The following is an 8,545-nucleotide window of genomic DNA, read 5'->3' as shown; positions in this document are numbered from 1 at the left end:
ACCATTTTTATTAATCTTCTTAGCATTTCATTAGTAGCTACTTCAGTACTTCTGTTATTTCAGAACTCATTTTATAATAATCTGACAGTTTAGTGTTTGCGATGGTGATATAAAGTTTAAGGGCTACTTTTAAGGCATTAAAATGCTTTCTATTCATACTTAAAATATATTAATATATAGAATAGCATTAGAAATTGATTATTTGTGTAATTAAGCTGGTCATGTGGTCCTGTCTCCATAATTGTTCTGTGACAACTGGAAAGTCTACACAACATATAGACTACAATGATACAGAGGAGAGGTGGAATCACTTTCAGACCTTTCGTTTTCCATAAAACTTGGACAACCAATCAAAATCTAACAGCTAATTATAATCAACAGTATGTCGTGAGTTGTTGTTACAACTTTATACTAAATAATATATTTCTTGATGTGAACAGGCTAAGACAGTCCTGTGTTCAAAATTGACCTCGTGAGAATGTGTTTTATGTAAATGAATGTGTAAAATCTTTTTAATTAGCAAAAAAATAAAGGCTTTCAGTCTGTAATTATTTTAGACTGTGACCTACACTTAGAGGCTTGAGCATTCATCAAATTAAAAGGGTGTATATTTAGAAAGTGAAATGTTAGGGAATCGTCTGTTTTTATTGTGTGAACGCACGGCCTCTGACTGCCACACCCTCGTGTTTCACGTGCAGCTGTGAGAGAAGCAGCGCCTCCGCGCGCGCGCTCAATGCGTACGGAACTGTCGCGAGGAGGAGGGCGAGCACTCGCAGCATCAGCAACACACATCCACACACACACTCTCTCTCACACACACACACGCACACAAAGAGGTCAGCTCGCGTGCCGCGACTTGAATGGAAGATAACCGAGTGCCGCCAGACACAATAAAGGAAGCATAGGAACGGATCGCTGTGCCGTGACGCACGCCGGAGAGGTAGGAGATGATCAAACATTTGCTAATGCAGCTCTGTCGGTGATACTGACCTTGTCCTATAGACCATCTTCCAAAATCCACCATTCTTCACAGATGTGTGCGCAGCTGGGTTGGCATGAACATTTCTCGAGCTGCATTTCGCGTTGAAATGCATGGTAATCTGTCATTAGAGAAAGACGCCGTCGACACGTTTGCATCATCACATCAATCTGCCCCTCCATATGGTGTCTTTTATTAGCTTGTTTATGAATGACAGTCGTTTTGATTAAGTGGTGCTTTGGATATCTAGTATATCTCTGTAAAACACCGAGTGTTTAAATCACGAGTCGTCAGTCATTCATAATATGGTGCAGGCAATTGATGCTGCCTGAGCTCCAGTGTCTTTTCCTCTCACGATGCATACCTGCCACAGTGCATGCTTTTGTGGCAAAAGATGCCATCGATAGCATTGCCCGGTCTTACAAGGACACGGGTGGCTACTCGCTATTTACATGAGGCAGATCTACATTTCTGATGCGCTTTATTAATGCACGAAAGGCGTCAATACTTACAACACCAAGGAATTTTCAATAGACAGCGTGTCTGGCCTAATCTTTCGCCTTTTATCATGACGTAACGATGAGGTAATGCCAAAATGAAAATTAAATTTATGTTTAGTTTCTTTGTTTGTATTTGCTGTTTAAAAGTACCCCGATGTGGTGAACCTTCGTGCACTGAGTTGTTTATTGCGCACTTCACTGATGTTAAAGGCTGGGTGATGTCAGAATGACAACATCAATAACACATACATTTTGCATTTGACTATATAAGGCTTTGATTTCTTCTTACTGTACACTTCATATGACTATGACTGGCGGAGGAGGAAATTTAGTGGATGCACACATGTCATTAATTAGCATATAGGTGTTTTCTTGCATGGAAATGAAATTGAATGTCTCTCTAAATTGCTTAGATCACCTGCTTTTTGGATTAGGTGTGTAGGGGTATTGGAATTGTGTAATATGAAAAGACAATAAGTATATTATTGTGATAAGTATTTTTCTAAAAATATAAATAATAGATAAGGGAATATTTTTCACATTGCAAAATTAAAACGTGCAGCATAAAAATTGATTTTCATTTGCAATATTGAACCTTTTTTTAATCTTAAACATGTGTTAAATGAAAGAAATAAATTAAAAGCTAATTAGTAAACATTTTTGACTAATCACAATGAATTAAACCATATGAACACAGGGAGAACAGCTGGGACCCGAACCAGTGACCTTCTTGTTGTGAGTTGACAGTGCTAACCACTGAGCCACCGTGTCTCCCCAGCTACAAATAAAAAAAAAAAGTAAATTATTATATTGTTAAAATGTCAACATTTAAAATTTTCGTAAGACTTATTACATCTTAGTATTTCATTAGTAGCTAAGCAAATTGAGGGTAATATGAAAAGACAAGTGTATTTTTGTATCAAGTACTTACAAAAAAATGTGTAAAAATATAAATAACATTCGCAAATGCTATAAGGGAATATTTTTCACATAAAAAAATTAAAACATGATTTCTATTAGCAATATTTAACCATTTTTTAACCTTAATTGAGTGTTAAATGAAAGCAATATTTTTAATAAACATTTTGACTAACCACAATGAATTAAACCATGTGGAATTCTGTGCATTTGTGTCTATGGAAATTGGTCGGGGGTTAAAAACACATTTTTGATTATTTATTAAAATAAACTTTCATTTTAAATTAATGATCTGTTAAAAATTAACATAATTTGGACATATATAGTTGCAATCAGAATTATTAACCCCCCTTTGAATATTTTTTCTTTTATAAATATTTTCCAAATGATCTTTAATGGCTCGTTTCCACTGACTGGTACAGTACGATACGGTTCGGTACGGGTCACCTGCCTAATTACCCTAAACTGCCTAGTTAACCTAATTAACCTAGTTAAGCCTTTAAATGTCACTTTAAGCTGTATAGAAGTGTCTTGAAAAATATGTAGTAAAATATTATTAGAAGTTATTAGAGTTATTAGAAATGAGTTAATAAATCTATTATGTTTAGAAATATGTAGAAAAAAAATTCTCTCAGTTAAACAGAAATTGGGGAAAAAAATAAACAGGGGGGCTAATAATTCTGATTGCAACTGTACATTGGATCAGCACATTGTAAAACAAGCAGAAACGTTCTTTAAATGCAGAGCTAGACACACAAACTGCCTTAAGTTGCACATTGTACGGCCTGCCATTTGAAAGCTAGAAATTTCCATCTATAAGACAGGAAACAGCCCCAGAAGTTCCCACTGCTGACCTCAGTTCGGGGGCATGTTCCTCTCATTCACCCTGGAGATTTGTGCATTCACGTAGAGGAAACCAGAGAAACTGCTCCCGAGGCTTCCTCCCACCGTAAATAATTCATGAAAAGGCCAATTAATATTAATCCATAAAAAGTACTGCGTCAATACAAGTTGACCAGTCAAGGGGAAAGGCCCCTGTGTGTTTGACTGGAGTGTCTTTGCTTTTGTTGGTATGACAGACGATCCCGCAGCATAATCTGAATAAGGTTACACATCTCTAGACAGCAATGGGTGTGCCTCAAGCATGCTGGACTTTATAGGATGCTATTTTCCACCAGAATATGGCCTAATTAAACCCTGCTCGTGGTTTTAACGTGAGAGACAATTGGCCCCAAAGCATTGTGTGGTATAACATTGCCCTCTAGTTGTAGTTTGACACAGGCAGACAAAACTAATATAGTCATCCATTGATCCCTAGAGGAATTCACATTGCCCTAGGGCGCAGATATTAAAATAGATGGGCATCGATAGACACTAGCATGCAATAGTAGACACTAATAGATACTTACAGAGTAACATGAGCCCTGTAATACAATCTGCACTTTAGTATTGCTTGAAAATGTTCTTTCATACACTCAAAAAATTACTTTTGCTGCTTGTTCAAACTACTTATTTAATATGAGTTATTTAATACCAGCACAATTCTCAAGTTTTTTTTGGGTAGGACAACTTAATTGTTTTATGTTCAATCCACTTAAATTTAAAAAACGACTATGCTAACTTAGTCAAATTGTTTTAGGACAACATGAAGGAATTATGTGGAAACCAGCATTTTGTACAGTGTAAGCAGAGGTGAACACTTACATTTGAAATGTTTAGTCATGATTATTAAATTCTCATATTCGCTGAGAAATATATACAGCTATGTACAAAATTTAAGACACCACTTACAAAATATATATATTTTTTACATCATATTATGCATTTGAATAAAACATTTTTTTTCTACAAACTACCAATGATTGTTTTACATTTAAATAAAAATGTAGAGCATAAAATGACAACTGGTTTTCAGTAATGTTTGAGTTAGTTTTAGGCAATAAAATACCAATGTTTTAACGTTAGAAGATAATTATGGAAACTAGGTATGCTCCGATCAGGATTTTTGCAGCCGATACAGAGTACCAATTACTTGTCATGGTGATCGACCGATACCGATTCGTAGGGCTTGGCCGATAATCGACATTATATTGAATCGCAATAAAATTGATGTCAGTAACAATGATGAGCTAAAGACTTTTTTAGCCTATATTGATCTAAGAGCCAATCACACTGCAGAAATGTGCAACAGTGGGAATCTGAAAGTGTGTTAATATTAGAGATGTACTGAATTTTCAGCCACTGAAAATTTGTCGGCAGAAAATGTTACGCCATTTAATGGACCCTCTAATTTTTGTGGCTTGTCATTATTCGGGTACTCTTTTAAATCTGAAAGCATTAACAACTCATATCGAAATATATATCGTTATCATTCAATATGGAAAATAATTATTGCGACTGCATTTTTGCCATATCGCCCAACCCTACAGATTCTGATGCTTTAAGCTTTATAATCCATAAACCACATTTTCCCTCTAAGTATGATACTTAAGTGGAGATCTCTCCTCACCTAAGAGAATAAATTAAAAATGTTGCATATAATTTCTTTAAACATGTCTCTTATAACCATTTAGTGTGAACATGTAATGGTCAGAAGCAGCTTTACAGAAAATAACAGATAAAACAGATACAGAAATTGGTAAGAAAAATCACTTACAAAGCAATTCAGAAACATTGCAAATGATGAAAGAAAAATTCAACATCTCTGTAAAGTTAGTAGCGCATATTTGATGCATAAAAAGTAAAGACATGCACACTTCTAAATCCATTACTTCATTACTAACAGGAAATAGGTCCATAAACTACTGTTTATTGCAATACGTATATTATGATAAGTTATAATATTATGTTAAGTTACATTTTTTATTTCCCTAATATTTCCAGCCAGGTTTGAATGAACTTACAATATTGAAGAAAAAACACAGAACTTTTAGTTCTGATATTTAAAACTATTTCAGTTCTTATATGACCTCTGCTTGTAAACTTGAAAAGAAAGAATTGTGACAATTCATGAAATCTGCCAGATTAGCGAGTACTGATTAGGTCATGAAACGTGATTATTGGCCAATACCGATCTCTGGCCAATCGATCAGAGCATCCCTAATGCAAATGCAATATTTGGTGGAATAACCATGATTTTCAAATCACAACAAATAAAATCATTGTCATTTTAACCATTTCAAAAAAAAAAACAACTCAAAATAACATTATTTTTATTTGAAATGTAAAAACAATAGTTAAAAAGACCTTGATATGGTTAAACAAATATGATCATTTTACTCAAACACCAAGTAAACACATGTACATTCAGAGAAGCTGAGAAATCTTAAGTGGTCTTTTAATAATTTCAATAATTAAACTTTAACAGTGAACATTAACAGTGAAAATGCTGCCTAGACACCAGAGCACACACATTATCGCTGACATGTAGGTCAGTCAATTCACCAGGGCAAGTGTGTGATTCACATGCATTTGAGGTTGAAAGCTTTAGAGTTTAGTTGGTCCATATTAGTGTAAACACAACGACTATGTGCCAATTTTGTGCTTATTTAACATACTGAACATTTTTATGTACAGTTTTGCTCTAAACTCTGATACTTTGTGAATAATTTCGTAATTAATAATGAATGTTAGTTTAATAATTCATCTGAAAAGGTTGTTACTTTGACTAAGGCTTGTGCGGGGATGTGGAGCAGGATGCGCGCACACACAAAACTATTGATGTAAATCTCAAATAGCCGAACATAATCAGTACAGACCACTGTTAACAATGACTCTGCACAAGTCCTTGTACAAAACAAGGGACATTTTAGGAACGGAAGGGGTCAGAAAGGCAGACTGACGAAACAAAGACCAGATTTATCCAGTTCTAATGCATGAGTGCAATGTTCTGACATGCAGATGCCTTCTGTATTCACAGCTGTTTGTTCTGCATAAAAAAACAGCCACTGTGTTTGTTAGTGTTTGATAGAAAGACTGTGACAGTGCACGGTTAGGAAATGTGTGTCTGTCAGAGAATGCTCTGTAATTACATTACCTGGTCCAACCCAGTTCCTCCTCCCATTTTAATCAGCAACTCTATGCTGTAAGTAAGACGCTTCAGTTCTCTATCTGCTAACAGTGCGATATTATACAATAGCTGTGGCTGCCCGGTGATAATTCTTATAGATAAAAGCAGCTCTAATTTCATCCAAACCACAAAGTCCTGTTGTACGGCAAACACCTTAGCAGAACACAGGTCAGTCCTTGAGTACACACAACTTTTGACCAACACAGATTTGGTGGTTCAGACTTTTTCTAGACATTCTGTTCAATTTTGAGTCAAATCATCATTTACAACACAAGAACATATAGTTATGTCAGTCTTTTTCATTTTTATTCTATAGCATGATTCCAACACAATCTCACGGCAATTCGTAACTTTTTGATTTAGTGGCTAATTCGTATGAATTTGTACTATCTAATTCGTACGATTTAGTGACGGTTGGGTTTAGGGGTGGGGTTAGGTGCCACGCCTCCTTTTTAAAATCGTACAATTTCGTACGAATGAACTCCACTAAACTGACAAAACGTAAAATACTTACGTTTTCTCGTGAGATCAGGCTGCATGATTCACATAATTTTCTTTAATTTTCTACATTTATAGTGAGAAAGAGAAGTGGTATATAATTTAGATCAATTCTGGGCTCAGGATACATATAATGACATTCTTGCCATCTTAAGTTTCCTATTATTAACATTTATTACCAAATAATTTCTGAGTAAACTACCACTTTTGTGTAATGTCTATCAGTATTAATCTTTAGCATAGACCTGGCCATTTTACGGCCTGCTGGACTTCTTTCATCTGCCTGCATGAAGTATTTATTTAATTGAAATTTAACCACAAACAGGGCCTTGCAATGCGCAGGTCTGATATTGCGAGTCAACAAAAGCGGACGTTCACACGCTCAGTTACGTTATTTCAATGTAGACGGTCAGGTTCATTGCGCAAATAGGAAAGGATGTATGTCACGCTCACGAGGGGAGCGGGGAGTTGATAAAATCAAAACATTTCAGAGTGCCACGAGCGAACCACAAGACATGTGACAGGAACCAATCAGGCAGCTTCACACGTTTTATGGAATTACAAAGTAATTATATATATTATAATAGGTAGACTAATTACGTCAGATTAACAATTTAACAAATCCAGATGCAGATCCAGATCACATATCCACCTCACATCCAACCTGACTTCAATGCACTTGTTTAGCCCAACATAGGCTAGAATTGTCCTACTGAAAAATATATGAATAAATAAATAAATAAATAAATAAATAAATAAAAATTAACTAAGGTGAAGCAATCAAAACCCCATGGCATTTATGTAAAGTGGATATTGTATTCTTTAAAATACTTTTCGTGTCAAATCGATCGTTTTTTTTTACTTAAGAGTTTTTATGAATGTTTATTGAATAGTTTCACAGAATGTTGTTGTTGTTGTTGTTTTTTTTAACAAATTAACTGTATTGGTCTGGCCCTCTAAACCCCCCCCCCCCCCCCCCCCCAGAGTCTAATGTGGCGTCTTGAAAAAACTAATTGCCCACCCCTGCTTTAGCATGACAGATACACACACATTGAAGATGACTGTAATATATTAAAACAAAAATGTGTAAATAACCAGTTTTAAAAGCTAAATTTAAAAAGAAAACTCGAATATATATTGCAGGTTATAACATAATATTTCGTATAGAAGTTGACAATTTGTTTCATACAAATTTTTTGTGATTAATACATTTAAAAATGGCTAAATGTTTTATATTATTATGTAGAGCCGAATAATAAAAGAAGGGCATATTTCAAGTCAAATGTCATTTATAGCTTAGTGTGTATGCCTTCATATTTTGCGTATACGTGATCTTTTATGCATAATAAGCACACATGCAGTGTTTATGGAATACAGTATTTACAGAAGCTGTCAATAAAAGAGGGGTGTTAGTGCCTAGAGACAGATAGATAAAATGTTAGAACGATAGATATCAAGTTAGAATGATAGACAGAAGGATTTAACTTTAGACAGCCAAACAGATAGATAGATAGATAGATAGATAGATAGATAGATAGATAGACAGACAGACAGACAGACAGACAGACAGACAGACAGGCA

The sequence above is a fragment of the Danio aesculapii genome, chromosome 20 (genome assembly GCF_903798145.1).
Source record: "Danio aesculapii chromosome 20, fDanAes4.1, whole genome shotgun sequence".
In the NCBI taxonomy this organism is placed as follows: Eukaryota; Metazoa; Chordata; class Actinopteri; order Cypriniformes; family Danionidae; genus Danio; species Danio aesculapii.
The sequence above is the reverse complement of the archived record's forward strand: the minus strand, read 5'-3'. Positions refer to the sequence as shown.